Genomic DNA, 7,280 nt, shown 5'->3' with positions numbered 1-7,280 from the left:
GCTAACTCCTAATAGGGTGATTGAAATCCTTTAACCAAGCCACATTTAACAATGTATATTGTAACCTTTAATAGGGTTGGCCTTTCATAGAGCATCACTTTAGAAGAGTGGGAATTAGTAGCTTGTTATTGGTGGTTTTTCTCAAATTGGGTTTCCATGTAAAATCCTTGTGTCAAATGTGTTATTGAATTTGTTATGTTTCATGTTTACATTTTTGCAAAGTTGTTTTGACCAAGGACAATAACCTACAAATTTTAAGTATTATATGATCTAATGGATGCATGCATAATAAGGTTTTATGGATATGGGTCTGCTAAGCATTGAAATTTTTTATTTATACATTTTGTACCTTGGATAACTAATTCACCCCCTCTTAGTTATTCTAAAGAATTCCAACAATTGGTAGCAAATTCATAATGCTTAAGAGGACTAGTTTGAAGGTACTGAAAGAAAAATATCAAAATGTCAAAAAGAGAGGTACCCAAGCTTAACAAGGAGAACTTACTTGCATGGCAAAGTCTATTGAAGCTGCAACTAGGAGGTCTTGGAGATCATACACAATCTACCATTATCAAGGAGCATGTCAACCCTAATGGAGCCCCAACTACTGATGATATGAAAAAGAAGAAAAAATCACACAATGTTGGAGATTTCCTCTACCCTATGTTATACTGAGTTTGATGACATCAAGGGTTGTGATTTTGTAAGAAAGATGTGGGATACTCTTCAGACCATTTATGGAGGAGATGAAAATATTTTGAGAGCCAAATCTGAAAGTCTTAGAGGTAAGTTCAATGACATGAGGATGCAAGAAGGTGAGAATGTTTCTTAGTATTTCTCTAGAATAAAACATTTTGTTAATGCTATAAGAGGAGCTACTGGTAAGATAGATGATGATATTGTATTAAGAAAAGTATTGAGAATACTACTTCCCATATATGCTATTAGAGTTTCTTCCATACAAAAATTAACATGTATACCAAGTTCTAATCTAACTCTAGAAGGTTTGGTAGGTAGGCTAACTACCTTTGAGCTCTCTAATTTTGATAACTTAAAATCTGACAATGTTGAATCTACTTCAAAGCTAAACTGCCATTAAAGGAACCTAAAGAGAAGAAGAAAAAATCAAATATGTTTCTAGCAATTGTGATACAGATGAGGAAGATGTAGAATGGCTTGAAGCACTACTAGCAAGGATATTTTGCAAAGGAAAAGGAAAATTCAAAGGCAAGTTACCTATCATGTGTTTTAATTGCAATGAGGTTGGTCATATTGTTGCTAGATGTCCAGAGAAGAAGAACAATAGAAGTGGAGACAAATACAAAATTAAAAGAGATGAGGAAAACAAAGATTACAAATAAAAAGGTAAGAAGTCTTGCTACATTGTAGAAGAGGAAACCAGAGATGGATCTGATGACCATGATGATGAAGTGGTGTATGTTGCAATGAAGGATGAATCTAATGAGGATGAGGCAACTACACTAGTGTCTTATGTAAACAAGAGTGAAACATGGATCATTGATAGTGGGTGTTCACATCACATGACTAAAGATAACAATAAGTTCATTACCCTAAACTATTATGATGGAAATAGTGTAAGGTTTGGTAATGATGCACCTTGTCTAATAAAAAGAAAAGGTTCTATAAAACTCACAGAAAAGATATTGTGTGACAATGCTTATCATTTTAAAGGACTTAACTATAATTTGTTGAGTGTGTCAAAACTAAATAGTTTAGGTTGCAAGGTTGAGTTTGAGAACAAGATAGCTAAGATATATGATACTGATGGGAAACTAATTGGGAAAGGTGATCAAACTAGAGGTAATCTATTTTATCTTGATATGAAATGATGCTATTTGTCTTATTGTAGAATTTGATGATGTGTAGTTATGGAACAAGAGGTTATCTCATGTTAACTTTGATAACTTAGTGAGTATCAGTAACATGAAAAGATTCAGAGGTTTTCCTAAATTGAAGAAACCTAATAGTATATAATTTTTTAAATAATGTCAGTTAGGCAAGATGACAGAATCTAGTTTTTAGAGTAAGACTCACACATCTAAAGAAACTCTTGAGATTTTTCATATTGACTTGTGTGGACCAATTAATGTGCAAAGCTACAAGGGTGACAAGTACATTATCATATTTGTTGATGATTATTCTAGGACGATGACAGTAATGTCTCTAAAATAGAAATCTAATGCTTTCCAAATGTTTAAGTGGTACTTAGCTAGAGTTGAATGGGAGACAAGAAAAAGCCTAAAATGTCAGAGATCTGATAGAGGTAGAGAATTTACATCAAATAAGTTTGAGATGTTTTATAATGATAGAGGAATCAAAAGATAGACATCTAGACCTAGGACCCCTCCACAAAATGGAATTGTTGAAAGGAGGAATAGATCTATAATGAATTGTGCTAGGAAACTCATGATGGAGAAGAATATTGCTTTTAAATATTGAAGGGATGCTATAAGTATAGTTCTCTATACCTTGAACCATGTGTAAATTAAGAAAGGTACTCATTCAACACCTTTTGAATTATGGTATAGATACTCACACAATGTAAAATACTTTAAGGTATTTGAAAGCAAGTGCTACATTCTTAAGGATTTCATGAATGGTAAATTAGATGCTAAAAGTGAAGAACATATATTCCTTGGCCATTCCACAAGATGTAAAGCATATAAGTGTTTAAATACTAACACTAAAAAAGTTGTGAAAAGTGAAAATGTGAAGTTTGATGAATATATAGAGGTACAAGAAGTTGAACCTATGAAGGAACTAGAGGAGTAAAAATATTTTGTATACTTTTATGAAGGTATTCCTGTTGATGAAGATGCTATAAACCAAGTTGTAAATCAACAACAAGTTTTAGTAATATTTGAGTCATATACAATGAATGTCGAATTGCATTCAAGAATCGAGCTATAGTCAGGAGCCGAGTTGTAGACAGAAGATGAGGTACATTCTAATTCTAAGATTAGTGTACATGAAATAAATAATGAAATTACCTAATAGACAAGTACATACCAATTCCAAAATTGATAGACCTAATGAAGAAGGTAGAGAAGAACCAAGATTGTCAAAGTATGTTGAAAGAAATCACCCTGCTAAACAAATTATTGGAGACAAAGATGCTAGAACAATAAAAAGGAATAAGTTGAGAAATGATACATATTTTTAGAGCATGCATGAACCTAATATAGTGAAATATTATTTAAAAAATATGGACCAGAGTAAAGCCATGAAAGAAGAGATTGAACAAATTGAGAAGAACAAGACATGGGCTCTAGTTCCTAGACTAGTGGACAAAAATGTGATAGGGGTATGCACAAGGAAGTCACATGGAACAAGGAAAGATTAGTTTGCAAGGGGTATGCATAAGAAGAAGGAATTGACTATAAAGAAAAAATTTCCCCTATTGCAAGATATGAAGGAGTAAGAACTCTTCTTTCTTACTCTACATACAAAGGTTTCAAAGTTTATCAGATGGATGTAAAGTTAGCATTTCTAAATGGCATATTAGAAGAAGAGGTTTACATAGAACAACTAGAAGGATTTGTTTATGCTAACAACAAGAGCATGGTATGTATACTACACAAAGCTTTATACATTTTGAAGTAAGCCCCAAGAACATGGTATGAAAGGCTTCACAATTATCTTGTGAAGATTGGATTTGAGAAGATTAGATATAACAACAATCTATAGTTGAACACAAAGGAGGTCAAGGTATTTTACTAGCTGAAATTTTTGTTGATGATATCATATTCAGAGGTTAAGATGGATTACGTGAGGTGTTTACAAATGAAATGAAGAAAGAATTTGAGATGTCTATGTTTGGAGAGATCAAGTTCTTTGTTCGTTTGCAAGTATATCATACGCAATATGGTATATACATCACTCAGTCTAAATATGTGAAGAAAATATTGAAATTTTTTGGATTGGAAGATTCCAAACCAGTTAGCACACATATGGTGACATGACACAAATTTTCAAAGAATGATGATTCAATTGATGCTAATTAAACATTGTATAGGTTTATGAATGGAAAATTTCAATATGTAGTACATAGCAGACCTAACATTGCATTATTTTTTGGGATTGTTACAAGATTCTCTGCTAATCCTAAAGAGAATCATTTGATAGTTGTTAAGAGAATAATGAGATATCTAAAAGGAACATAAGAATATGGTCTATAATATAAGAAAAATGAAATATTTGATTTGAGAACCTACACTGATGTTGATTGGGCTGGAAATATTGATGACAGAAAGAGAAAAAGTGGAGGAGCATTTTTCTTAGGAAGGAGGTTGGTTACCTGGACCAACAAGAATTTTTTTTGCATATCTCAATCTACTACTAAAGTTGAATATGTGGCTACTACAGTAAATTATACAAACATTGTATGGATCAAACAACTATTCAATGGTATGATAGAGGAAATCATTGAACCTATTGTAATTTATTGTTATAATACAAGTTCTATAAATATATCAAGGAACCATGTGATGCAAACAAAGACTAAGCACATTTCAGTCAAGTATCATTACTTGAGAGAGTTATTTCAAGATAAAGAAGTGAGGATGGAATATATGAATACAAAATAGCTGATAGCTAATATCTTCACAAAAGCATTACCTAAGGATTATCATGAGTATCTAAGAGGTAAACTATGAGTAATACCCCTATCCAAAGCTACTTAAGAAGCATGAGTAGTGTTGGAATTTTTTAGAATAACTAGGGGTGGGGGGGGTGAATCAGTTATCCAAGGTCCAAATGTACAAATAAAAATTTTCATAGCTTAGTGAACCCATAAAACATTTATCATTGTGCATGTATCCATAAGATATATAAAATCACTTAAAAAATTTAGGTCACTTTCAAATCAATTTGTAGAAATGTAAACATGAAACATAACAGATTTAGAAACACACTTGACATAATGATTTACATGGAAACCCAATTTGGAAAAAACCACTAGTAACATGTTACTCTTTTTCACTCTTCTAAAGTGATGCCATGCGAAAGGCCAACCCTATTAAAAGTTACAATACACACTGTTGAATGTGACCCTATTAAAGGATTCCAATCACCTTGTTAGGAGTGAGCCTTGTTAGAGGACTTTAGACCATTCACTTTGAATGTCACCTAGTTAAAGGATTTACAAATGACTATTAGATCAATCTTAATCCAAAGAATTTACCCTAGACTGATATAATTGTTAGAGAGTAACAGTAAGGATTGATTTGATAAAAACTTACAACTCCATTTGCAAATTACAGATCTTGGTTTGAGTCCTCCATTCTACTTGGTCTTCAAACATTTCAACTCTAATAGCTTGTTCACCCTTCAATTATTTATACCCTTAAGCCTTCTTTCTTAACATATGAATGCACACTTCTTCTCTTAGGTCACTGGATGAAGAAAAACCCTTAACTCCTTGTCTTCCTTAGATTCTCACACATGACAACCATTGCTTCTGACCAACCATCCCTATAAATAGAGAATTAAGATCTTTTGTCATTCATTTTCCATCATCCAATCTAGAGTTAGGACAAATTAGGTAGGATTTAATGAATCTACCCCTCATTCCATATCACTTCTAGAAACTTCTCCTTCAATCCTCTTTGAATTCACCTTAAAATAGTTGATCCTGAATTTTATGCCACTAGCTCATCAATCTTATCTTCCACCTGGTTCACATAATCCAATAAAAAAAATTTGTCAGCTTAGATCCATCAAATTCACAATCTTTCTAAAAATGTTGGCACTTAGTATTAACTTGCTTATGATGCTCAACACATATTGTGTTGCTCAACATCCACTAAAAAATCACTTGGCACAAACTAAAGTTTACTATTTCTTGACATCAACTAAATGTTACTCGGCATCCACTATTTTTCTTAGCATACACTAGAATAGACTTTTACTTGGCTCCTACTAATTTTTTGCTTAGCTTGCATTGACTTTTCTTGGCTCCTACTATTCACTCATCAAGCTTTGCAGAAAAACTTTGTTTAACTTGTCTTTTAAACTTTTTTAGTGTAACCAACCTTTGCAACCTTAAGTAGATTATCAATACATCATGTTTTCATTGTCTTAGTAGATTGTTGTACTACTTTACATATCATAACTCAACATTTCCTCTACTTTCTATTGTTGCATCTTTTGATCAAATCATTTTCATCAATCAAAAAAGTTATAGTACTTAAATTATATAAGTAGTTATTTTACCAACAAATAAAAGGTTTGACATTAGTGACAAAAACATGATTCAAATATATATATCATTTGTGTATCAATCTATTCTCAAAAATCTCCCTCTTTCAACAAGTAGTGCCCTGCATCAACCAAGTTGAATGTTGTATCTTACAACTTGATGAAGTGGATATTACTTTAGGAGCTGCCTAAAGTAATCAAGGAGCCAAAATAGAAGATTTATAGTCACAAATTAGCTGACAGAGGGAGAAATTGAAATTGTTAACATCTACATGTTGAGATGACAAGTCTTTGGCATTATTGTGAAAGAGGGAGAAAGAAAGATATACCAAACAAAGTGAGAAAGAGGGAGAAATAAGTACAAATAGAGAGATAGATACCTAAATATCTAAAAGAGGGAGTGATTAGAGAAAGTTAGAAAGAGAAGCCTTGAAAGATGACAAATGAAGGGAGTCATAAGGAAGAGTTGATTGTTTGTTGATCATTTTTTTTTAGCCTATATATAAGATGCAAGTTGTTGATAGAGGGAGAGACTTCAATACAAGAAATTATTTTCTTTTTGGTATTGTTGTTCATATTGGTTTCCCATCAATGCCAAAGATGGAGATTTTTGAGAAAATATTGATACAAGTATGAGGATATGTTTCAATCATTATTTTGTCACTAATGTCAAACCTTCTACTCTCTGGTAAGACAACTGCTTAGTTGATTTGAGTACTATCATTTTTTTTATTGATGAAAAGGATTTGATCAAATGAGATAAGAAGAGCTTCTAGAGGAAAGGTTGAGTTATGGTATGAAAATGGAGTACAAAGATGAGTAGAAAATAGTTATGGTCTAGAAGAATAAGTAAGAAGAATTGTGTCTAGCAAGCTTGATCGAGTGCATAGTGGGTGCTAAGAAAAGTTACTGCAAGATAAGTACAAAATCAGTTGGAGCTAAGAAAAGTGAAGATTCAGTGTATGCCAAGTGAACATAATATATGCCAGGTAAAGTTTAGTTGATGTTGAGCATTAGTAAACTTTAGTGTTCACTGAGAAAACTAGTGGAAGATGAGTGGA

This window comes from Cupressus sempervirens, chromosome 3 (genome assembly GCF_028749045.1).
Source record: "Cupressus sempervirens isolate cs-2001-9-10 chromosome 3, ASM2874904v1, whole genome shotgun sequence".
NCBI lineage: Eukaryota > Viridiplantae > Streptophyta > Pinopsida > Cupressales > Cupressaceae > Cupressus > Cupressus sempervirens.
Note: the sequence above shows the minus strand (reverse complement) of the source record.